Consider the following 13,007-nt stretch of genomic DNA (forward strand, 5'->3'; position numbering starts at 1 on the left):
TCTTCTCTTCTCTTCTCTTCTCTTCTCTTCTCTTCTCTTCTCTTCTCTTCTCTTCTCTTTCTGGAAAATGTAAAGAATGAATTTATAAGGATCCCAATCAGTATTTCTCGTAGTAGTAGTAGTAGTAATTGTGCCTTCTCTTAATAAAGCAATACTAAAATTGAAAAAAACTCCACAAATACAAACTGCAGAGGGGGTAATCTGAGCCACTACTCAGGGTAGCCTGTCAAAACAGAAGCAATACTAATTGTATTTACACAATTTTGAAAGAATCAAAAGAAAAACAAGAAAACAAAAACACCCCTCTCTGACCCTCACAGAAATCAAAGCCTGAATCTTACTTAAAACTAAACTTTTTTCATGGCATCTTAGGGGCTCTTGATGCAAATGAGAAGTAGGCATTCAGACTCTCCATGGAGCCTTCCCACAACACCAGGATCTCTAAAGAAACAAGCTCAGAATAAAAGCAGAGAGGGTGAGGGGAAGAGAGAGAAATGTATCTTTCTGTGAACGCTTTCTAGTTTGCAGCATGCTCATATAACACAAGGAGGGTGGGCCAGACTGATAAATTAATGAGGAGTATGTTCTGTGTGCCACCAATTGTCCAATGACTAATAGGTTAGTTTGCTGCTTTGGCAGGTTCCAGGTTACTTGCAGCATGGAGAGGAGAGCTGGAGGATAAAGGTCAGGTTTTAAAAGAGGCTTAGTTTGAGGGGCTCTGAAATGAAAACTTGCATATGGACCACTACTTCCTAGACTCCACAGTCCCACAGTTTAATTCCAGTGGCTCAAAGCACTTAATCGAGGTCTGCCTTCAGCTCTGCCTGCTGCCAGTTAGTCCTGATAAAGCCCTAACTCACCTCCTCATTGCCTAAGTGGTGACATTAGGACTTTCATAAGGGCGAAGAAATTAAAGGCACGTAGCAGACTCAGCTTCATTGAACCAGAGCTCCGTGTCCAGATTCAGAGATTTTTCTGTCTTAGAGGGACACTGTCCTCCCATGCAAGAAAGGCAGTGTAACAATAAATTTACAATACACGCTTCCCAATCACTGTAGAAACCTATCCAGTTGGTAGGAAGCCACTTTAGGGCACAGATTTATCTGCTGATATTTTGAACAGTTACTCTGCTTTTCAGGAACATGCGTATTCCTCACTTGGAAGTTTTGAGCATTAACTCCTAAAATCCCATTGCTGATAACTAGACCTTGCTTTTTATTTTTCCTTTGCCTCAGTGGATTTTTTTTATGTCTTCATTGATTGAGGTTGGACTACCAAATCTGTCTGGATTCCTGTTTTATGCTTACAATAATGTCCCTCCATTGGGCAGAGCTCCTTTGTATAATCATCTGCAAGCATTGTAGAGGTTCAGAGGATGATATGAAGGTAGGATACTAATGGGCAAGTTTCTCTGAGTCAGCTCTTCTCCTTTGGGAATATATATGTACAAGGAAACCTGCATCAAACCTCAGGATGTCCCTGTCACCATGTGTGCTCAGAAAAGGAAAAGATCCAGGGCTCTCCTTTGCTTTGTGGTTAGGGAAGTTATGTGTAGTTATACTGCTAGAAGGGAAAAGAAGCATTTGTACTCTGATGTGAGACAGAGGATGGATCTTACTGGGCAGTACAGTCCCAGCACCTTTATTAAAATCTTTCCTAGCAAACTTGTAACTTGTATTCTGAGCACTTTCAGGAAATCAACTGAACCATCTTGTGCTGCTGGGACTTTTGTATGCACCTCAACACTTGAACCCCAGAAGTCTCGTGATGCTCTGTCCTCTCCTCTAGTATGACACAACCTCACCCAGTAATTTTGGTGTCAAGACCGTTAACTTTTGCTGCTTCTAAGGCTTCTTTCCCAATTGCTCAGCTACCCAGGCAGACCTCTGGGGTAGGGAGTGAAACCGCAGTGAGTAACACCAACAGAAAACTGCTGTCTTAAGACAGACAAAATTTTCCACTAGGTGAATTCCCCCAATTAAAAATCAGAAGATTTGTTCCAAGGAATCAAGACACGCCTGTTATTTAAATGCAATTTCTCCTTTATTACTGGCTTATTAAAACTTACCATTCTCTATTAATCAGCATTTCTTAATTAACATAAAATTCCCAGGGTCTGGTACAATTCCACCACCCGCAATCCAGTTCTATCCTGTTGGTTTCTATTTAGACCACATATTGCTAGAGTATGCAGGATTATATTGCATGCTGCAATTATTTTCAGGGAGGACTGTGACACTTGGCCTTGATCTTGGCTTTCTCTATTACAGAGTGCTGTAAATATTCTATATTTATTTATAACTTGTTGAGGGGAACAACGGAGGCTGCCTGACACTGTGCACTCTCTTCTTTACATTATAATTCTTGGATGGGTCTCTCAGGATTTACAGGGAGGACAGCTTTGCCATTTGGAGAAAAGGTCTTAAAATTTAATCAGAATACAATTTTAGCCAACCAGCCAGTTCAATCAGCCAGTCCAATTATTGTGGGTTGAGCAAGACTCTGTGTTCAGGACTCCCTTGAGTTGTTTTTAGTTATGAAATAAAAATAAGAAATTAGGTCAGTTATACTCTATTGATTTCTAGTCATACAGCTTTCAAGAGTATATAGCAGCATAGTTTTGCCTCAGTTTATATTTGGCATCTCACTGCCATGACTAGGCTTTGCCACCACTTGAAAGTTAAACTGGGAGTGCTCATTCCAAATGGCAAATTAAATATGTGCTTGTCTCTGGACTGGCACATGTGGACATAAGTCATATGGACTTGCCTCTGGTTTTAATCCCTGCAGCACTGCAGGGGAGTGCTCTCGGTCCAGTGCTAAAAGAGCTGCATCAGCTCTCCCATCGCCATCTAAGAACAACAGATACTTTACTGAGTGCCTTGTCCTCTCCACTGGTTATTTCCTCCTTGACAGACTCTCCTGAGATCTTGTAGCCTTCGTACCAAATTTTTCTTAACTACTGTTGCCCTTCAAAAGTTCCCAGCTCCCAAATCCCCCTTCATCTGATTGTACCTTATGACCTACCTCATCTTCAAGCTGTCCCTTCTCCCTAGTTAAAGCAGCTGTTTAAGCCATCAAAATCATGCAGCTGTCCATGCCATTGTTTTACCAAAACCCCATTCTTTCCAAACTGTTTTTAAAAACTATGTCATTCCTGTTTCTTTTCTCCAAGCCACATTAAAGACTTTGAATGGTTTCTTTATCTGACTCTGTGTAACAACTGATGGAGCTTCTTCTTTCTATTATCAACCTCTTGTGTTCTATGGCCACACTCAAAACAATCTCTCACTCATCCTCCTGCTGTAATTTTAAAAGGTAGGATTGAAAGAACTGTACCAATCACTTCCTGCCACAACCCAGCACATTCTGCAACATGATTTGCAATACCTTCTTCTTTTCTCCTAAGGATTATTCTAAGAAAAAAAAATCTAAATTCTAACACAGCAAACAGCCTGTGGTCATTGCTTCTTTCATGGCTGGTCAAATAGGTGTCTGCTCATACAGACTGCAGTTTAGTGACTGCACAATATGAAGAGAATGGCTCCATGTCTCTGCAGAGCAATATTAAGCCAGAAATGTGCCAGGAAATCCTCAAAAGTGCCTGAGTTTGGATTCATCCCAAATGTTTTGGTTTCTTGTGTGCACTTACAGAAGTCAGAAGAGAAAACAGAAAGACCTATAAATGTGCTATTGTTCATTCCCTTCCCTTTAATTTTCTGATCCCGTCCTTTTAAGTGGCTGCAGTCTTTATTCACTCTTTACCCTTCACCCCTCCATTGCTGATGTTGCACTACTTTGCATACAGTGCCATGGAAGCAAATTGTTGAAAACAGCCACACTGCAAAGGGAACATGGGATTTGAGGAATTTCATATATATTAGCTTAAAAAAAAGAAAGAAACAAACAAACCCAAAATGCATGGACTTGACACATATGAAGGTTTGCAAGTTAGGAAATGAAGATATTACACTTCTCACATGAAGGTGAGTTGCATCTGCATATCTGTCTGTGTGATACTGTTGGTTTTTAAGCCCAGGTGAAACTAAGTTATAAAACTTGCTTCTTTACCATTAGTGTTCTGTGCACCCAAGGACAGCTTTATCCACTGATACCACTCTGAAGCTTCCCATTTTATGAAATAGAAGTTGTGTATTTGTATATATGGAATTAATTTCCCCTGCTCTGTGGAAGCAGAAGATGAATCTGCTTTTCTCTAAATCATTTTTCTTCTCACCAGCAAGTCGTGTGCTTTGAAAGCTTTGCAGGGTAACAGACTCTTCATCCTTATTGCAAAGCCAATGATTGTCCTTCCTCAGCACCACTGGACACAGGTCAGGCCAAGCTTCCTGAAAACAGAAATAATATTTTCTGTTGAGTTATCCTGTGAAGGAAGTAGATTATATGGTATGGTCTGAATTATTAAAAAACTCAGAGATATTTGTGTAGTGTAATGAAATAAAACTGTATCTAAAGAGGTACTTTGCTAAGTTTTAGTTAGATCTTAACATTTGAGAGTGATTTGGCATTTAGGATAGCATGAGAATTAATTCCAGAGACAAGATATAATCAGTTTACCTTTCTTGGCACTGTATCTTGCTAAATGTAAAAAAAAACTCTTTTAATTTACTATATAATTATCCTTGTGTATTCTTGAATGAAAGCATAGCAAAGATCACATTTCTGGCACATTTGGGAGCAAAACAGTTAAATTGCTAACAAATAATGTTTTGTAGTTTGTATGAGAGCCAAGAAGATTAATGAAATGTTCATGAGAGAGTCTGGCAAGTGGCCACATTCCTATGGGAACATTGCTGTAGTGAGGTTTAACGGAGCATGAGGGACATTAAGAACCAAATGTGTGGGAGTTTTAGGGTGAACTGTAAATGATAAGAATCTAGTAAAACTAGATATCGTGTATTTTGCCTTTGAGGCTTTCCAGTGGATCTCTGTAACATTTCTCATCCTTATCTAAAGCCTGTGAGGAAGAAGAGCAAAGTGCACCCTCCTTGGGTTTTTCAAGAGCAGCTGTCAAACACTTGAGCTCTGCTGACTTCTTTGAATGTTACAGCAGATGTAAACTCATTAAACAAATGGCTACAAAAAATAAGTCTTTTAGCCTGACTAGAGTTTTTGTATAGAAGCTCCTCAATTTAATGCTTAATCCGCCAGCCTTCCCAAAACTTCCGTAGGCTTTTAATTGCAAAGAGCTGTGGTAATTTCATTCTTTTAGACAAGCCAAGGGGAAGCTGCATTGCTGCAGTGTTATTTCTATTTCTGTTGTATCACCACCTCCCCTTTCACAGCAGTTGTCTCTGAAATACGTCCTTACTGACCATGGGTATCCACTAACATGCTGTATTTATATTAAGTTATTTAATGTTACATTTAATCAAAGGTAAGAGAACAAGCTAAATTTCCTCTGTTTCAGAAAAAAACCTCTTTTCAGTAGATTGCTAACAGCAGTCAAAACACCTCTCTTTATCATACCAAAAGATAAGTTAAACAGGAAGCTATTGATTTCCCTGAGAGCAGGGCAAGCATTGAGAGATGTGTGGACTCTAACAGTATGATTTCTAGAAGTTGTCCAAATTAGCTAAAATAATCTTAGATGATCATCATGGATAGCTATTTAAGTGAAGAAAACCTGTGTTCTTACTTACCTTTCCACTAGATGGCAATGGTACATGGTAGTTATGTGTACTTTAGTACAGGAAACCTTTAAAAACGAAAATTTTATTAGAGGTTTGAATAACTCTTTAAATGAAGTCTGTTGGACTATTAACATATGCTGAAACTCAGCTGTCTCAGCAGTGCCTGTCTCAAGTAGTAAAACTAATTTTCTTTTTTGCATAACAAATGCAATATCCTGATTCAGAAGTAACAGATATGGATAATAAGCCTATTCAAAAGCAAATACAGTGCTGTGATGAAGAGGCTGTCTAACACACCGAAGTTTGTGTTAAGTTTCTGCTTTATTGCTGGATGAGGCACTTTTCTGGTATTAAAACCAACAGACAAACCAAATCTTGAAGTCATTTCATTGACTTCAGAAGAGTTGCATTAGGGACGCATTTGGTTCAGGGATTTTGTATTACAAAATTAGGAGTGCACACCACTGTGTGAGGAGGAGAAAAGACTTTTTTTTAGTATCCAAAATTGGACTCCTCTGCAAAAGCTGCCCCCAAAGCCATTTGGAGGCTTAACATCCTAAAGGAGGTAATGTTGGAGGAGGGATGTGAGAGGGCGAAGAGAGGCAACAAAAAATACTTTTTTTTTAATGCACCCAAAGATCTGAAGAAATGCAGCAGACATTCAGAGAGATGGGATATCTGACCCAGGCTGCTGGTGAGTTGGCATCTGGACACCATTTGAGGCCTGCCTGTAATTCAGTCACGTTTTTCCTAAAACGTTTGTTGTGATGTGGATTAACCACGTTGTTATGAAAAGGCCCAGAGTGGTCCACCTGACCCCACAGGACCTGCTTTCCAATGGCTAGATAGAGAACGTGTGCATATTAAAGTGTTTTAGCTTCAGGAAGATCTTTGACGTGATCACAAATGCATATCAATGTAGAACATTTGTCCTATGCTAATCATGTGCTTCAGACTGAAAGGTTTTTAATAGATACCACCTACAGAACTTTCAAATTCATTTCATGACAAAACAAGATCAAATTCAAAATACAGAAGTTTAACTGCCTCCTAGCCAAAATGTTATCCCAGCAAGATTAACAACCAACCTTACATTGCTATATAGAGTTTTGTGTTTAATTACTGTTGTGACTTCATTTTGTACCAACAATTCATCATACGACTATTCTTATTTACATCTGTTTCTGGTTGCAGCAAGGAACCAGCCACTCACATTGTTATCAGTGAAACATTTTGAGATTTTTATTGGTTTAGTTCTTCCATTATGACTGCTTGTGACTTCTGAAATTAAGTACATTACTGCAGTTTAGGCATTGAACCATATCTCTGGCAAGAAGATGATTTCCTTTCCTTACTCTGTCACCCTCTTTCCCTGTGGAAAAGGCTGTGGCTAATTTACTTGGACATGTCAGATATGTCCACCTCACTTCCAGTGACAAGCATTCCTTACTGTCTGGCTTCAAATCACAGTCAAGCAGGAGCTTGAAGCAGTAGGATTGTGGTGGTCACTGGTCAAAGCAAATCTGCACCGCTGTTCTACATCTTTAAAGGCCTTGTGCCTGCCAATAAAAATAGGATTTAGGTGCCCCAATATCATGAAGAATTAGACTTTTGTTTGTCCATAGCCCTATAGATTGTTACTTTAGTGTCTATGGTGGTCAAACCCTTGGATATCCACATCTTCTAACATTTAATTCTTCACAAGTTTTATAGGATGTTCAGCAAAAACCTTGTCCTTTCACCCCTCTCCCAACCACACAACTCTGTTAGTATTCACCCTGGTAAATACCTGGTAAACACAGGGATACCCAGGGATGCCAACAGCCTGTAAGACACCACAGCAGCCTCACAACAACAGGGTATCTGTCAAGGAAAGGGGCTGCCCTCTTCCTCGGTACAGAGGAGCTCAGCAGCAAGCTTTGAAGATGCCAGTTGTGCTTCCATGGCAGGGAACTCAGAGCCATTCACATGATCCATGGTGGGTGTGCAACCAAACAGAGCAAAACATGCCACATTCCCAGTGGTACTGGCTCTTGCAGGGATAGCTGTGGTGTTTCCTGTATTGGTCCTGGTGGATGTTCTTTTGCTCTGTGTAGGTGTATTAGCAGCCTCTTCAGACCAGCTCCGGTATTTTGGAGGACCCTAAAAATGCTACATCAGAATCTTTCAGACTTGGAAGGTCTTCACAGGTTCCTTTTTTCCCTGGAGTGGTGGTTTTAGTCCTAAGAGAGAAATCTGGACACAGAGGCTTGTAGAGTCCCAGAGGTCCCATTGTGCTTTTCAGAAGCTTCATGGTTACAGCTGCATTACATCAATCCTTATAGCTGATGAAAAGTCATGTCTGCAGTTAGTGGACATGGCAAAGCCTCGTATTCTGATACATTTAGGAAAAAAATAGGGTTTTTTTACAGCTCAGCTCTAGTTGAAGAGACTTTGCAGAAGTCCCAAAATACTGTCAAACAGAACTAATATTATTAATGTTGTCAAGTTCAGAGACACAACTTCTTCAGGAAAGAGAAACAAGCAATTAAATCATGTGATCAGGTCCCACTTTGTCAGGTGAAGAGAAGTGGATTTCATTACCTGGTGTAATAGACCCAATTGCTCTTGTCTAATTGGAAGCTCTGGCAGTGCTTTAAGAATGATGTTGCTGGATTCTTTCACTTCTTGTTTTATTGTATTTTTTTGCATCTATTGACCTCTGATGGCAAATGAAAGATGCTGTTTGGCCGTGAGGAAATGACAATTTCCAACATGTTACTTTGACATTACCTAGATTGGTGCACATTGGGTACACAAAAAAAACCCCCAATTTTTCAATGTGTTACTAATGACTAGACACTTAGGCAAAGGAAGAAATCCTTTCTTCAGTAACTTCAGAGTGGAAGAGTGCCCCAAAACATGGGAGTTTTGTTTTCTGTCTCAGAAAAAAGATTGATACCTCTTGCAGGACCTGTGTTCTGTTCTTAATTCTGAGCATTGCTCTGACATGCACAGTCAGCCCAGAAAGCCAGAGAGCAAAGCTTAGAGCTACAGCCTTGCAAGGAAATCAGGAGACCTTTTGTAGCCCCACAGCTCAATCAAACATCTGAGGTGGCTGTTTGTAGTGTGGCCATTCCAGCCAAGCTCAGCCACTGGGCAGTGATGCTGAGGAACAAGAAAAACCTCTTTCTCCTTGTGTTGGGAAGTTTATTTCAGTATTTCCTCATGCTTTTTTCATAAAGTCTGTTTTTCTGCCTCACAGCCTGACAGTTTTACCTACTGGACTACAAAAACACTCCAGCAAATGATCTGTAGGAAATGCTGTGGCCAGGCCTTATTCTTGGACACATGTAAAGAACTCTGGAGTATAAAAAAAAATAATCACAAATGTAAGTCAACATCATTCATTTTTAAGGTCTGAGTCATTATTTTGCATACATGTCAACAACAGTCCTGCTTTTGATTTACTGAGAACTGTAGATTCAGATCTCTGTGTTTGATTTTGTCTTGTCTCAGCCTTACTGGAAGTGATTTCTAGTGTCAATACCTTCGTGTATTGATGGTGTAATACAGAGTGAAAACATAGTACCACACATAGTGATAGTTTTCTTCTTAAACTTCCTAGCTGAACAAACTATGGAAGCAAGCTTTCAGTGTTTTTAAGATTCAGGCACATTCTGTTTATCTTCTGTGTGTGTTTCTGTGCCAATTCATTGAGTTAAAGGAAATAAACTTACAGGCTTTTGGAGGAATATGAGCTAATTAATTCTCAGCAAACTGGCTGCACCTGGCCATAGCACGGAGAAGGAAAGACATGGAACTGATTCTGGCATCGTGTCTGGTATTTTCCAGCTCATCTTCCTGTCACTTTACTTCCAGAATTTGGGGCACAGGTATATTCCATACTCTGACTGGTGCATAAGTAGAGCATTCACTCAACTGCCCCTGAAGACTTCCTGGCACAGCTCCAGCACAGGGTTACACTTGGTTAGTCCCCCTTTGTAGAAGCTCTTAGGTACTGTGGTGATGAAGTCGGTAAGAGGGCGCCTGTGAGAGGGAATAACAGGTTTGCTCCCGGCGTGGCTGAGACTCGAGTTGCTGCAGGAGGGCGGCAGCCACAGCACCAACTCCTCGAGGCTCCGGGTCTGCTGTCCCAGAACTACCTGACACTGCTCTCCAGCAATGGTGCTCTGGTTGTTAATCCCCACTGTGAAGAAGAGGTGGGTGATACTTCTACAACTAAATCATTTTTACTAATTAGTCAAGAACAATGAATAAGAAATATGTTCTTCCCCTCAGAAGGCTGTAATCCCACTTGACTGAGCAGTATTAAGCAATCCTATCAAAGAGAATGTATTTTTGAAGCAGTCCTTAGGGCAAAATTAGAGCTTCAAGAATAAGAAATAATGAGTTGTAACGGGGAGAGGCTTTTTTTATTTTTGGAACAAATATTAAAGAAGAGCCTTTGCTTCTGAGTCAAGTTCCCATGCTTTTTCATTATGTTCTTTGGCTGAAGTGGTCTTTAGATAACAAATGTGTCAAGCTGTTCTGTCTCACTAAGTTAGAATTAGGTTATGTCTGTACAGAAGAAAGTTTTGGAATAGCTGCAAAAACAATTACAATGCTGCTTGATTCACTGATGATGTTAATTGTAAATCCATATTAATCTAGGGCTGGGCAGGAGTTGCCAGAAGGATTCATTTGCTATGTACCATGACAGATGCTTGTCTCCCTTTCCTTTTTTCTGGTGCCTCAGACCTTAGATATCTCCAGTATTTTCTGAAAGCATAAACAGTAGCCTTAAGCAAAGTTGCAGTTGATAGGAAGGTTGCAATAGCCTATATAAATCTCCTTACATGACTTCAGCTCTCATAAAAGCAGCTCATAATATTTTAATCATAATCTGGAAGTACTCGAATACTAACACAGGAAATATTGTACCAACAGCTAGTTTCTTACTTAGGAAACTTTAAGATGAGTATTTCTTTTTTTTTATGTGATTCTTAATAAGGAGCAAATGAAAACGGAAGATAATTTTTTTTTTTTAATCCATTTTAAATTTAAGGTAGAAAGTTGCTCTTTCCAGTCAGATGCCATGTCTCTTTCTGTTTGCAGGAGTCTTCAAACTCCTTGTCTCCTGCTGAGCTATGACAGGCTATTTGTGTGGGAAGTATTCCTGTTGGGAGCCGTGCGTTTGCAAAAGCTTGTCGATGCGTGTGCTACGGTGTGCGACTGTTAAAAGCTGCTCAGATTTTTACAAGTTGTTCTGGTGACAAAAAGAGCACGAAAAAAATACAGCATACTGCTTGATTTTGCCCCTTATAGATAGATGACTTGGCAGTTTGTCACGTGATAGTACCAATTTATAAGCAAGCTTGAAGATACTGAGGCACGGTGTGGGTGCCAGGAGCTGTAACTGTGGTGTGGGTTCCAGGTTGCTGGTGTCACTTCAGCGTGGCCACACTACCAGGGGTTGAGCCAGAGGTGGGTTATACAGCTGCCTAACTGAATGGAGAGAGTGGGAGTGATGTACCACAATCCCACAGATTCCTGCTTCTGGGGAGACCGCTGAGACGGAAAGAGCTACCGTGAGATTCCTGCAGAGTATAGAAACAAAGTGTAAAGTCCTGTGTCTGTGGCAAAGCCCACATGAAAAATTCGATTAATTTTGGTATATTGTTTAGAAATGAGTGGTTCCATGGCTGCAAGAGCAATGAAGGTACTGATCAATATGAACAGGGCAGTTCATATTCACAAGCCTCTTGTTAGGCTCTCCACAGACTCAGGAAGATCTTGCAGTTTCAAAATATGTTTGAATCACATTTTCTCCCCAGGCATAAGAGCTAGAAAGTTGGGGGAGGGGAGGGAAGTGGTTAATGAACAGCAAAGATGGGTGCAAATTCATGTCACTGCAGTTGAATAGAGATCACAGATCTTCCAGGCTCTTCTGTAGCTGGCACAAACAAAGGAACCACTAAATTGTTCCTGTGACAGAGACTGCACAGCCCGTGAAAGGGTCCTATTAAGTGTGCTTTTACCCAGAACATTTATGACTGTAATTGCTGATGCAAGTTACTTGGCACAGCAACTGACAGTTCATTCATAACTTGGTGGTTTCTCCGTTAATAACTTACCCCCTAATTAGTTCCTGTGAAGGTACTTTATGAAATCATAAAGTCATATTCTTGTAACTTCTCCAGTATCACATCTGCCCCATGCTAGCCACAAAGGACTGGAATTCACCAGTCTGCTGAGCTAGAGTTGGAAGCTGTCTGGAGATGGGAGAAGAAGGTGTCAACTGCTCTCTGTTCTTCTCAGTCCTAAAGTTAAGGGTTGAGCCAGGAACTGCATCAACCAAGGCATTTAGGCCCCTCCAGCACCCAGGTGGTTGGTGGGGGAGTGGAATGCATCACTGCAGTGAAGAATGACATAAAGACCATTAATTATGGTGATACAGTATCCTCTGTGGTTCCCCATACTCAGGTAAGATCCACATCTGTGGAGGTCCAAGGCTCTGACCATGATTTCTTTTGGTGGCTTATGTTTCCATCTAGTTCTTGTCAAAGAAATCAAACACATTTTCTACAGCTAATCCAAGGATAAACTGGCCTTCATTTTCTGCTGTGCTTCTTTAGCCCTCTTCTCCATATTCAAAGATAATAATGGGTTATTGATATCATTCCTTTGCTTTTGTTTTGGGTTGTTTAAATGAATTTCCAAGTCTATGGCCTTCTGCATTAACAGTAGCATCTGCTTGAGAGTGACAATTTCCTCATCTTGACAACCAAAGACCAAGAGTTACAGCTCTTTGCACTTCCTGTTACTGTGCAGCAAAAAGAGCCTCTTGGAGCAGAAAAAACCCAAACCATGTTTTTACTTATTGTAGTCACAATAATCCTTGATAGTGCAATGATATCCAGTGCTATCATCCAGTCCTAACTCACCTTTCAGAATAAATTCAGAGCTGACCATTATCTGCACTGAGACCACTTAAGCAGCATAGTGTCCTACAGGGACTGCACCATTTGAAATCAGTTAAATGGTGGTCTTTAGTCAGGCATTTTGCATGGGCTTTTTTCTTTCTCTGGAGTTAGGAATCTGAATTTCAAATCCAGTTAGGTCTGAAGTTATCTAAAGGCTCATCTCTGGCCCACCAAGTCCTACGAGAAATTTCTGAAGTTTGGGTAAGTAAATGGTTAGTAAAGATCTCTCATCACTGTAAAATGTATCCAAGTGTCAACATAAACCCAGAAATCTTTTGGCTGGGTCTTTTTTTTTTTTTCAGTCTCAGTCACAAACTTCCAGGAAATGCATTTTTCTAATGCTTTTCAGCTAAAGGTCCCATTTAGCCAAGTGCTTTGTACCTAAATA

The sequence above is a fragment of the Lepidothrix coronata genome, unplaced genomic scaffold (assembly GCF_001604755.1).
Source record: "Lepidothrix coronata isolate B3197 unplaced genomic scaffold, Lepidothrix_coronata-1.0 Scaffold115, whole genome shotgun sequence".
Classification (NCBI taxonomy): Eukaryota; Metazoa; Chordata; class Aves; order Passeriformes; family Pipridae; genus Lepidothrix; species Lepidothrix coronata.